The following is an 11,989-nucleotide window of genomic DNA, read 5'->3' as shown; positions in this document are numbered from 1 at the left end:
CGCGTCGGTCCGCGGACCGGCGCGTGCCGGCCCGCCCGGCCGGGCGGCGAGCACGCGCGCCCGATTCGCCACGGCGCGTGTTCCACACGCGCCTAGCGAGCCCGCGCCTCCCGGGCGCGTCGCGCCCAGCGCAGCGCCTTCCGGCGGCGCGTGTAGGCGCGTGCGGAGTCGCCCGGCGGCGCTCGACATACCGCCAGACTCGTCTCGACGCCCCCTTTCTCCCTGTGCCATCAGATTTTGATTTTGACATACGAAAACATGTAAAAATGGCCGAAGAGCGCTCGGGTGTCGGGATTTGTCGCCCGATCCGTACGGCCGAAAACAATTTTGCGAAAAATCAATCAAAAAACATCAAATTGATCGGGAAAAACGTGAACTAGGGCTCGGATACCAGTGTTAGGATTGACTGATCCCCGAAAACCGGATTCGACACTAAATCGAACCCCTAAATCAATGCGGAAGGCGAAGCCCGGGAAAAACACGTATCACCGATCGTAAAACACACCACGGATTCGAGCGTACCTTGTTAGCCACAGATTAGACACCAACGTTGAAGAAGAGGAAGAAATTCTGATCCGATGATGTCAATTCGCCTTGAAGGGAAGACGGTGTCGCCGTTTGCGCTTCACCGTTTTCTTCTTTGGGAGAGAGAGAGAGCGGGAGAAGGGAAGACGCACGTACGTTCCAACTTTCCAAGGGATGTCTTCTCTCTCTCTCTCCTCCCTTTTATACCTTCCCCCATCCACGGGCCCTATTCCCGTGGGCCGGGCTTTTTGGGCCCAGCATGGGCGGATGGGCCTTAAGCCCATCTCATAAATCCATCAGCAATCTATGCTCTAATACTAGTGTTGGGTAATTTTAGACCTCTCTCAACCAGAAAGTTAGCTTAAAATGTAAGACTTTCCCTCACACTTATAAACCGAGCACCACTCAGGTATAACCTCAATAGTCTCATGTAGATCCCATAAGATCTAGCAGTAGAATATTCAATTTAGGACAAGTACAATGAATAATTTCTCAAAAGGACGGAGTCCCTCCTTTGCCGGCAAGACATGTTATGGAGGAAGGAAAAACTTGGGATTCATATTATGTCCAACGAGAGGGTGTAAAAAGCCTTTGGCAAGTGTTGTATCAAATTCGAAATAATTGTACCTAATAAATAATTTTGCAACAGTGTTTGATGGTAAAATCCTTGGCCCAAAAGCATTTGAAAAAATCTACAAGAAACTTGACTCCCAGTGGTCATTATTAATTACTTTTCTTCTCTCTTTTTCCCCCTTTTGACGAGGGCTCGGATGCTCACATGCCACATAATTGAAGGTCAAACAAGAAATCGAGAACCTAGTCTCCAAGCAAAGTAGTGTTTTCTATCCAAAGCAAGCACGTATATTTTCCCTTTTTGGGGGGATTTAGATTTAATTTTCGTCACCAACCTTACCAAAATTATGAGTACGTTATTGGCTGAAGCAATTATCTATTTTGTGACTTGTAATTAAATTTTGTGTGTTGAAACTTGAAATTTGAGGTTACACTTACCATTGGTATAATAAATGACAATCTCGCTATTACCAAAACCAGCCATCTTTTTTTCTTGTTAATGTCCAATATTATAGTGCTTAAATGGATCCACCAGCTTAAATAATCACTTATTTTCCATGTAATTTCATAGATCTATTTACTATATGAGTTTTGATATCTCTAGCATACTTGCTACCTAAAATGGTCCAATCATGACCATTTCAAATTATGGTTTGTTATGTTAGTTTGCTCCTTTTTCACGTGAAAAGAGGCCTAATACAAATGCCTCAATAATTCTACATAAGCGTCATTCGATATAAGATCTAAGACTTTAAGATATTGAAAAATGAAAACTTCAATAATTTTGTGCATCATTCCATAAGATTGGAGATAACTTTTCATATTGTTCATATAGAGCCCCCATACAAGTTGGGAAGTTCTACTGTTATGGCTACTTATTCTCCGGATATTATTATGGCACCTATTACAGAATTCTAGATTGAAGACTGTGAAGAGCTCATTGCTCAACACCACTTGTGATATATTGAGTTAAGATGGGTGAGTGCTTTTACCGCAATTCCCCAGTGGGACACACAAATTACTAATGAGCATATGTTGAAACTCATGATCTTGTGTTTTAGAAACAGCAACTCATGCCATTCAGCCACCAACATCGATAGGGAAGACTTTATCAAGATGTGATATATATGCTTTTTAGAATTGGAAAAAGGTGAATGGCCAATTATTTTTCCTTGAAATGCATGAATATATTGGAGTTTGTTCATTGTGAATTCTAAAAAGTTAAAACTAACTTTTTCTTACTTTTTTTCATCAAAATTTAAAATTATAATATGTATTTTAAATAATTGTGAAAGAATTGACATATCAATGTAACGTAACTTTTGAAGTTTTCAAGAATTCTACATTATATAAAGGAAAAAGGTTAAATAATATGATTTGAAAAAGCTTTAAAAAAAAAACATTCCAGATTATTCGACTTCATTTAATTTGAATGCTTGTAAATCCTAAATTTTGCTTTATATAAATATTTTTTTAATTCTTGTTTTAAAGCATTTTCATGAGTGTTAACAAAAGCTGTTTGGAGATGGCCCACCGAACGGATGTAAAACAGGAAATGCAGTGATATTGAGCTCTGACTTATTAAATTTTGTCTCGCGGATCGAGTCGAGATCTCGAACACTGACAAATGTCCCCTGCAAAACGTCATCACACGCGTTTTAAGATGGCTCACAAAGAAGTAAAGATCGCGCAACATCGGAATATGCAGGAGCGCACGTCTGCATTTGGGCAAAGGTGTGGTTAATGACGCTTTGTTAAAAGCGACCATTATATAATGTTTGACTTTCAGAACAATGCCATTTCGATTAGCATTTGATGCCATTGCTTGCAAGCTAGGAATTGTTCCTTGGTGGCCAAACAGATTCGGCTCATTCATGTTACATCCACGGGACAATGACTTCATGATTAAGTTTTATGTAGCAATAACATCCATAAGTGCAAATTTCTCCCCTTTTTTTTTTTTTTTTCTTTCAAGAAAACATCCATGTCCACATCCTACTCCATAACTAACAGCATGGAACGAGCGAGAAATGAAATAAAGGAAGGAATGGAAGAAAATGAAATGAAAAACTGAATGAAATACGCATTGTAATTCTTGAATGTGTATGGGAAAAATAGGTTTGGAAAGAATATGATGATTCCTTTTATAGTGCTTGCATATTTTTGGATTGAAAAATGTTAAAATATCTTTGAAACGGATAATGTGTGACAATAAAAATAAAGGGTACACTCAAAATCATTATATGCATAAATATTTCTTAATATTTTGCCAAGGAATGGCTTGGCCATATTGGCCACACCATAAGTCGAGCCAAGGACTGGCTCTTGTCCCTATTTGATGGAGGAATGAGCATTCCCCATCTTTTGCAAGAACAAACAGATGAAATGAAATCGCATCTTGAAGTAACGACTCCATTTCAAATCGATTCCTTTCTATCGAATAAGGCCTCATTGTTACAATTTGATCAAGGATGATTTGATCGAGACTAAATGTTATTACCATTTTATGTTGGTGAAATGCATAATTGAGTTGAGAGTCCGACACTTTCATTCTTGCAAAAATTCTATCGTGACCTGACCCCGTGTGTGTCAGAATCGCGTGTCGGAATTCTAGACTCACATGTCAGAGAGAGTTGACCACGTGTCGGATTTTTCGACACTTGTTGACCGCGTGTCGGGACGTGTCGAAGTATCAGACACGACACGAAGGCTTCCGGAGAGTGTCCGTGCTACATAGTTGATAGTACTTTCATCTAAAAGGATGGTATCAATTAATCCTTTACGGCAATTTTCATCTCGAGTATACCAAACCACGGTGAGTCTTGTCGAGACTCATATCCCTCACGAATGATTGATTTATATTTTATGAGTAGTTTAAAACAATCTATATGAAAGTTATGAGTCAACACTAGTCTTGTTTTTGGGGATCGGCCAGGAAATCCAATCGAAAGTCGGGAGTGGTCCTCGATATCTATGCAACTAAAAATTCTAAGGTTTAGGGATTTAAGTTATGCTAACATTTCTATTAGTACCCTTTTGGTACTAATAGTTTGTTGTGTTTCTAAATATGTTCATGCTTGTCTTTTTACATTTTTCATGCCAATAAAACCAATTAGATGATCATATGTGGATTTTCAATCTCATGCTATTCTATTTCTATCAAAAGAGAAAAAGAAAGAAACCAATCAATTGAAATTTAAGGACGGTGTAGTAAGTAAATGCCCAAAAAACAGTTTAAGGAAATCAATTAATCTAGCATGCAATCATAAACGGAAGTTAAATCGAAAGAAAGAAATCCGTAACTCGTCGGATATCTACACAACGCTAGGTAACCCAAAACATATATCAGGAAATAAATGGTACAAAACAGGGTCGAACTGGACATTGACCACTCATCGTCTTCATGTCCTGGGGATCATCACCTCCATGGACCTATTCTAAACCTAATCTAATACTAAGACTAGGTACTTACAAAGTAAAAGAAACAATCATGATTACAAATATATAAAAACGATCACAATCACAAAACAAGAAAGAACAATCAAGAAACTAGGACAAAATGTATAATTGATCAAATTTGTCCTCAGAATCAGCCTTTGTGATTCATGCAACGACCACCTAAGACAACTATCCACTCCAATTTTAAAGTGACTTATAACAATTGGCCACCGTTTGTGTTCTCGCGTGACAACCTATGCTAAAAAGTCCTTAAACAGGTTCTAAGTATGACTTAGGACTTCTCGCGAGATCATGCATTACGCCTACACGTTTATCTAAAAACCACATGCATAGTTGAAAGTAAACATACAAGCAGGCCATCGGACGTTGGTTCTTAATCGATTAAGCAAGCTTAGTGAGCCAACACTGGATCACTTATTCGGTCATCAAGTGCCAAACAAAATCACATGCATTTCTAAAAAATGAAGAGATGTTATGCATGTATGACTCATGTAATGCATCAAAATTTTTAAATGCATTTGAAACATTGATGAGAAGATGAGGTATTTTTGACATATGTACATCTTGGTTATGGGACGCATTTAATTGCCATGGTTAATTCGAGGCGCATATCATGCACTACTAATGGATGTTGCAAGCATTTCAAATACAGTAAAAACCTCGACGAGTTCAATGTCAAATCAAAAGTTAATAGATGCTAAAATGGTTAATGTTGGAGGCATCATGTGTACCAAAATCACTTTGTGATGCAAAAACAATTTTTGCAATAAAACCAAAAGGATTTGACAAAGGGTCCTAGATGGCCTTTTTATTTTTTAAGGATTTTTGACAACAAAGATTGCGAAATTTGGAATAAATTTCATGAATACAACTAATCCCAATTCAGCATTCAAGATATCCCAAACAATTCTAAAAGAGAATCGCAGCAAGAATCATATCAAAGAGTACCAAACAGGACAATCAAAATCAGAACAATTGGAATAGGACCCATGGGTAATTGGCCCTAGGAAAGTTACAAAACATGAAGCACACAATAAGAAAAAAAAATTGTGAAGGAAGTTTCTTAAGATGAGCTACATATGAATTTATAAAAATTCAAGAACACGTAGCATCACATCGGAAACAGAGCAAGGCAGCTAGACATCATGGCAAATCAACAGTAATTTTTCCTGGTAGATGACGTCTAAAAATTCTGAAATTTCACCACGATATAGACATGAGAAAGAAAAACAAGTTTTATTAAGGACCCGATCTCAAAATTCTTACTGAAAAATCCATAAAAAAAAAAAAAAAAAAGTTCTGACTTAACAAAAGCAGAATGAGCATTCCGAATTTTACTCATAGCAGATTTCATGGCAAACTTTGCAAAAATGGAAAAAAAATCAAATGAAATCCAAATGATGCAAGATTAGTGTCATTAGAAATATTAGGATGTTTTCAAAGACTTTCTAAGAGATGTCGAGTTCAATTCAGGTCGAATTCATGGTCAAACAGTGACAATTGCAAAAGTGTGCAAATCAGTCATAAGAATGGCAGAACACGATGCATGATAATTGGCTTGTTAAGCTACTTAAACAATACATGAAGATTGTAAAATTCGAACATAATGTAGGGCTAAATGTGATTATCAAGTTTGGTTAATATATTTAGCCCTAAATCGATGTACAAAAAGTCACACAAGTTCATTAACATTGGCAAGCAACTTACCATTAAAGAACACTCATGACAAAATGCACATAATTTCGGTTGTGACATGTCAACTTGGTGCATCGTTTTCACATAGGAAATGATCTTCAAGTGAGGCATGCCATACATCATTATGAAGCTTGTGGTATGCTCTAAGTATGTCTAGGAGACATCATACACTAGTTTCACTCTTAAGGTGCTCAAACGAAATCATTTTAAAAGATACATCATCAGTCAAATGCAGCAAGGGTTATATAGAATATAAACCGTTTCCAATAATCTAATGACATTTGAAAATTCTTTGAAAATTCCTACGTATAAAATACAATGTCGCGATTATTTTACGTGATGACTCCAAAGCGAGATTTTAGGGTTCTAAGACCAAGTTCCGCATTGAGTTTTGGTTTAAATAATTGTTTCAGATGAGCAATTTGTTGACGCGTAAAAGTTATTATGTTGGTGTTTAAGTTTAGTTTAGCCGAGTGTAGTTGAGATAACATTTTACTTGGTTTTGATACTATTTCTCACTCATACGATAATAATGTGAGTTCGTTGGATCAATTGAGCATTGTTATTTGGTTTAAGGCATATCTAGGCAAATGGCGCTATATGTTCTATGAATTTGTGAACTTATATATTGAAAATGGTAGAGATTTGAGATATTATAAGTAACGAAGGAGTACGTTTATTGCATAAAAATCTGAATCAACCAATTATTACATTTTCATGTTGGTGAATGATTTGAGAAAGATATTTTGTCGTAAATATGATTTGTGAAAGAAATTTTGAAATTGTTCGAAAACGGTTTTAAGAAAAATTTTGTGAATATATATATAATATAAATATCTATTTAATGGGTTACGAATTAGCTTATGCAATGAGTCTATAATGATTTGAAAAACCTTTTAGTAAAAGGCATTTTGAAATGTTGAGAGTTTACGAAATGGATTTTGCAATGTTATGAAAAATGTCTTGTGAAGTATATTTTATTTGATGGATTGAATTACAAAATGTTATGTGATTGGTTTATAAAATAAATTGGGGATCATGACATTGATTATAAATTGAATTTCTAGATATTGAAGGTTGTGAGTTTGGTGCTAAATATTGTTGTGAACCTATGGAGGGGCTGTAGATATGCATATCGAGTTTAAGATATCCTTTTGGATCGAGCCAATGGCTTTGTAAGTAGAGACCTTGCTAAAAGGGTAATCTTGATCACATTATCACAAGGCATTCTGTCATGATATAATTTGATATTAAGTGAAAGATTGGTCAATGGATAGACCATCGACATGAATTTTAAAATGAGATGAATAAATCAATGGACCATTGACGTAGTTTTTTTTTTAATAGAGATTAATCAATTGACTTGATCATTGATATTTGAATCATGATAGTAGATTTAAATGTGTATTTCCGACATGCACAGGGAGGGGGTGCATCTCTTGTCCTATATTGCCTAGGGGGAGTCTTAGACTAGTTTATAAGGTTTTGGGTTCTCTATCTATACATACACATTTTCTGGGCAAAGCCCAAAGAAACAAAACTGTGAGGGTCCAGTGGGCTCAAAGTGGATAACATGTGTAGATTGACAAACCCAGGGTATTACAAACTCAAACAGGACAGAACAACATAGTGACATTTTTTTTTTTATATATAGATTTAGCCTAATCAGATTTGCTCCAAAAATTCTAGAAAAAAAAAAGTGTTATACCAACACAATTTTGTGCTGTTTCCATGGAGAAAATTAGGAAAAAAAATATGTTCAAAAACCAAAATACCATAATATCATGAAAAATCCAGCATAATCATCCAACTTCCAAGATGCAATTAGGTATCAAACGAACTCCATTTGAGGCCCATAATACATCAAATTGCAGCTTATCAAATGTAGAACATATGTCTAGAACACCTCGAGACAAATAATGAGGTTTGGGACCTTAGGTTAGCCCTAATATAGAGTCACTTTCAAGCATGCGATTTTTGCAAAACTAGGTAGATCATGTAAAAATCATATTCAATCTCAGCTTCAATCAACACAACATCATCAAATATCATCACATAACATCCAAATCACAAATTTAAACATGAGATATAGTTCTAGGGTTTGAGTCCTAGGCCCAATCAACCGGCTCAATCTCATTTCATCAAATTCAAGTTTTGATTGTTTACGTTTGTGTGATTTCAATGAAACGAGCTCGATCGATTGACAACCTAAACTATGGAATGGATCACGAACATCAAGGATCATTGAAGGGATGCCATGGTTGGTTGGGTGGACCGGATTAGCATCGACCAAGCCCTCAATCAGCGGCTGGACAGAACTGATTTGTTTTGAATCAATTCAAGCCACCGACAAGAGATTGGCCAATTGGAGGACCTCCGGTGGTAGCTAAGTGGTTTTTTGGTCACCTGGTTCTTCAAGATAGTTTAAAGAAGATGATTAGAGGTGATGCAACGTTGAGGGATGCCAGTTGGTCATCGCGACCAACCACTGAATTGACAACTGGAATCACCAGCACTCGTGCTGGTGATTGGTCCGATCAATTGATCGGGCTAATTGAGGAGCTCCGGCAATCATTAGGGCTCCAAGCAGCGACAATGGGAGAAGAAAGGAGCTGATGGATCTTGGTACTCAGCTTGTAGGGGCTCCATGCGAGCGGTGGTCAACGCAGCAATCTGCGAGCGTGAGAGAGAGAGAAAAGAAAGAGAAGTGATGGGAAAGAGAGAGAGGAGAGAGTTTTTGAGAGAGAAATTCCTGTTCATATCTAAAAATACATATTATCAAAACTCCCCCAAAGTTTTAGAGGGAAAAATCTTATATAGTCCCCCTTTAAGATAAAATATTGGCTGTCGGTTCGACCTGACATTCGAAACTTGATCAAATGGACTAATAAAGTTTATTATGGATTAAGTCAAAATATATCACATGATCATCCGGATGGTGTTGATGCACCAAAATCAAAAGTTTAAATAGAATTTGCAATTACGGCCTAATTAAAGATAATTTTATAATTTCACAAAATCCATGGATATTTTCGCAAAATATGGAAAGTTGAAAAGCATAAGAATAAAATACACACAGTGATAAACTCGCTAGTGGTCGTTAGCCACCAAGAGCTAATCGGTGGAGGGCTAAATCGGCCTCTTTTGCCAGTGGCTAGTCAAATTGGTCAGATCGATTAGAGGTGTACAATGGGAACTACCCAAACTGAGAACCTCCCTGACCGAATCCCTTAGTTTTGGGCGATTCCTAGAGAGGGTGGTTCGGTTCCCAATTGCCATTCTTGGAACTGGTGGTCGGTTGGTTTAAATCTCAGTTCTAATGTGAGAACTGGATTGATTGGGCTGACTAGACTAGACCAATTGATTATATATATTAAATACATATTTTTAAATTTCTTAATAAACAAACCCTAACACCTCCCAATTTCCCCATTTATAATATATGAATCAAATTGGATCTACTTGTTTGGTTAAAGATCGAGCAGATGGTGGTTGAATTGACGTGATTCATGCTTTTGATGCTAAAGAACAAAGAATCTGATCTTTGGTGTTGAGCCTTGAGTCTTGAGTCTTGAGAGGGGTCACCATAGAACTTTGTTATGATGCTTTGGTTATAAGATTATTGGAATCTAGGTTTATGGATGGATTTAGTCGGTGAAGCCCCTTAAGCTCAACCAATACCAACCGAACCTATCCTCTTAATAAGTGAAAAGAGGCAAGCCAAAACCTACTCCCAACAAGTTGTATCCCAAGTCAAGCCCTAGAAGAAAGGAAATGAGAAATCGTCAATGCGAGAACTTCAGGTAAAAAGGAGAATTAGTCTTTCAAGATACTGACCCAGCATTCATTGCAAGACTTGTCAGCTTAATCTCAAGTCAAAGCCTTATCCCTCTCCTGCTAAAGAACCACTCTTTCATGGAGTATTGAGAAAATAGAAAGGCCATTTACCTTTGCTGATGAACTCTCTTTTGTTAGTAACAGAGAGTATAGAGAAAAGCTTGTTGTGTGGATGAGGAAACTCTCGAGGGACAAGCAGCAAGTTGCATATATTTATGCACCGTGCCACAAGCAGCAAGCTGTAACATTGCTTAATTTATTTTTGGTATAAAATAACAAACTTACCAATTCCACCAAACCGAATCAGACCAAACCAGATTGGTCGGTCAATCCAACTCCCAATTCCAAGACTAGTCGGTTCAATTATGGGTCCCAAAATCTTGCAATTGGTCCTCCCAATTCGATCCACAATTCCACCTCAAAACAAGATCATATCAGGAACCAATCAGTCTTGGGAACGTTGCAAGCCGGTTCGATTGATTCGGCGACGGCTCAGGCATCTTGGCCCTTGAAGTCCTAAATTTTATGTAATTTAGACCATCAAGGATCAAATTGGAAAGAAAACTTGTTCAATCAGTGGAACAATGGTCTAATTCTAAAGAAAGCAAGCTAATTAAACCATATAAATGCGATTCAAAAATTTAATATTGACCTAATTACTTAATTAACACAAAAAATAATGGACCTGCACCATGGGTACATGCAATTGGTCTTTTTAGGCCAAATTGAGCAATTTCACATAATTTCTTGATCAAAATTGTTGGAATATAATATGCGGAAACGATAGGATCCTGCAATTTACGTCAACGCGAAATCATCAAAGAAATAAAAGATAAATAATAAGGACACCCGAAATTTACATGGTCCATGTATGTATGGCTTCGCGTTCTTGTTTAAGGCTTCACGTGGCTTCTACGTGCTCCTACGTGCGGTTCCTTTTTTCACTTGTAGGACTACATCGGCTCTCTCTAGATGAACGTGCTGCTCCTTCAATTTTAGGGCTTTTCGTCACTTTTTCCATGGGCAAAGTAACGCTCTTTTATATGTGTGTGCCCAAGGTCAACAATTTGACCTAGGCCCACCACTTCTAATTCTTCAATTCGTAACAAGGCTTATGCAGAAGACAGAAGATTCTTATTTTATCTTTTATTTCCTCTTTTGTCTTCTTTTGCAGGTCCAAAAGAAAAAATCCAAGAAGGAAATTGTTTTCTCTTTCTTCATCTGATTTCTAATCTGCTTGGGAAAATCTTCCTCAATAAAATTTAGTTTAACAAATCGTTATCTGAATTCAAACTTGAGATATTAATTTAACAATTCTCCACATTGGCTTGATATTTGAAGCCAAGTTATAGTGTCCATCATCTATGCTACTCTCCCAATGCCCTGACGGGCACTCACTCTCCACAAATGCTAATAGAACTCAAGCAGAGTTTGAGTTTTACCAAAGGAATAGACTTAGCCATCATGTCTGCCGGGTTATCTGTTGTAGCAATCTTTTTGACAATAACAATACCCTTAACTAAGACATCTCAGATGAAGTGATACCTGATGTTGATATGCTTCATTCGCTCATGATAAACTGGATTATATGCAAAATATATCGCACATTGATTATCATGGTGTATATCCACACTTTTATGTTCTAACCCAAAGTGCGAGAGCAAACTTTGTAACCATATCGTCTCCTTCACTTCAAAGGTTAGTGCCATGTACTCTACTTTAGTCGAAGACAAGGTAATGTGATCTTGTAATGATGATTTCCAACTAATTGCACCACCCGTTAGAGTAAACACGTACCATGCTAAAGATTTGCAATCATCCAAGTCACCGGCGTGATCCAAATCACAAAACCAGTGGTCTCATTGCCAATACTGTCCCTCCGGTATACTATACCCATGTC

Source organism: Eucalyptus grandis, chromosome 1 (genome assembly GCF_016545825.1).
Source record: "Eucalyptus grandis isolate ANBG69807.140 chromosome 1, ASM1654582v1, whole genome shotgun sequence".
NCBI lineage: Eukaryota > Viridiplantae > Streptophyta > Magnoliopsida > Myrtales > Myrtaceae > Eucalyptus > Eucalyptus grandis.
This window is presented reverse-complemented; position numbering follows the sequence as displayed.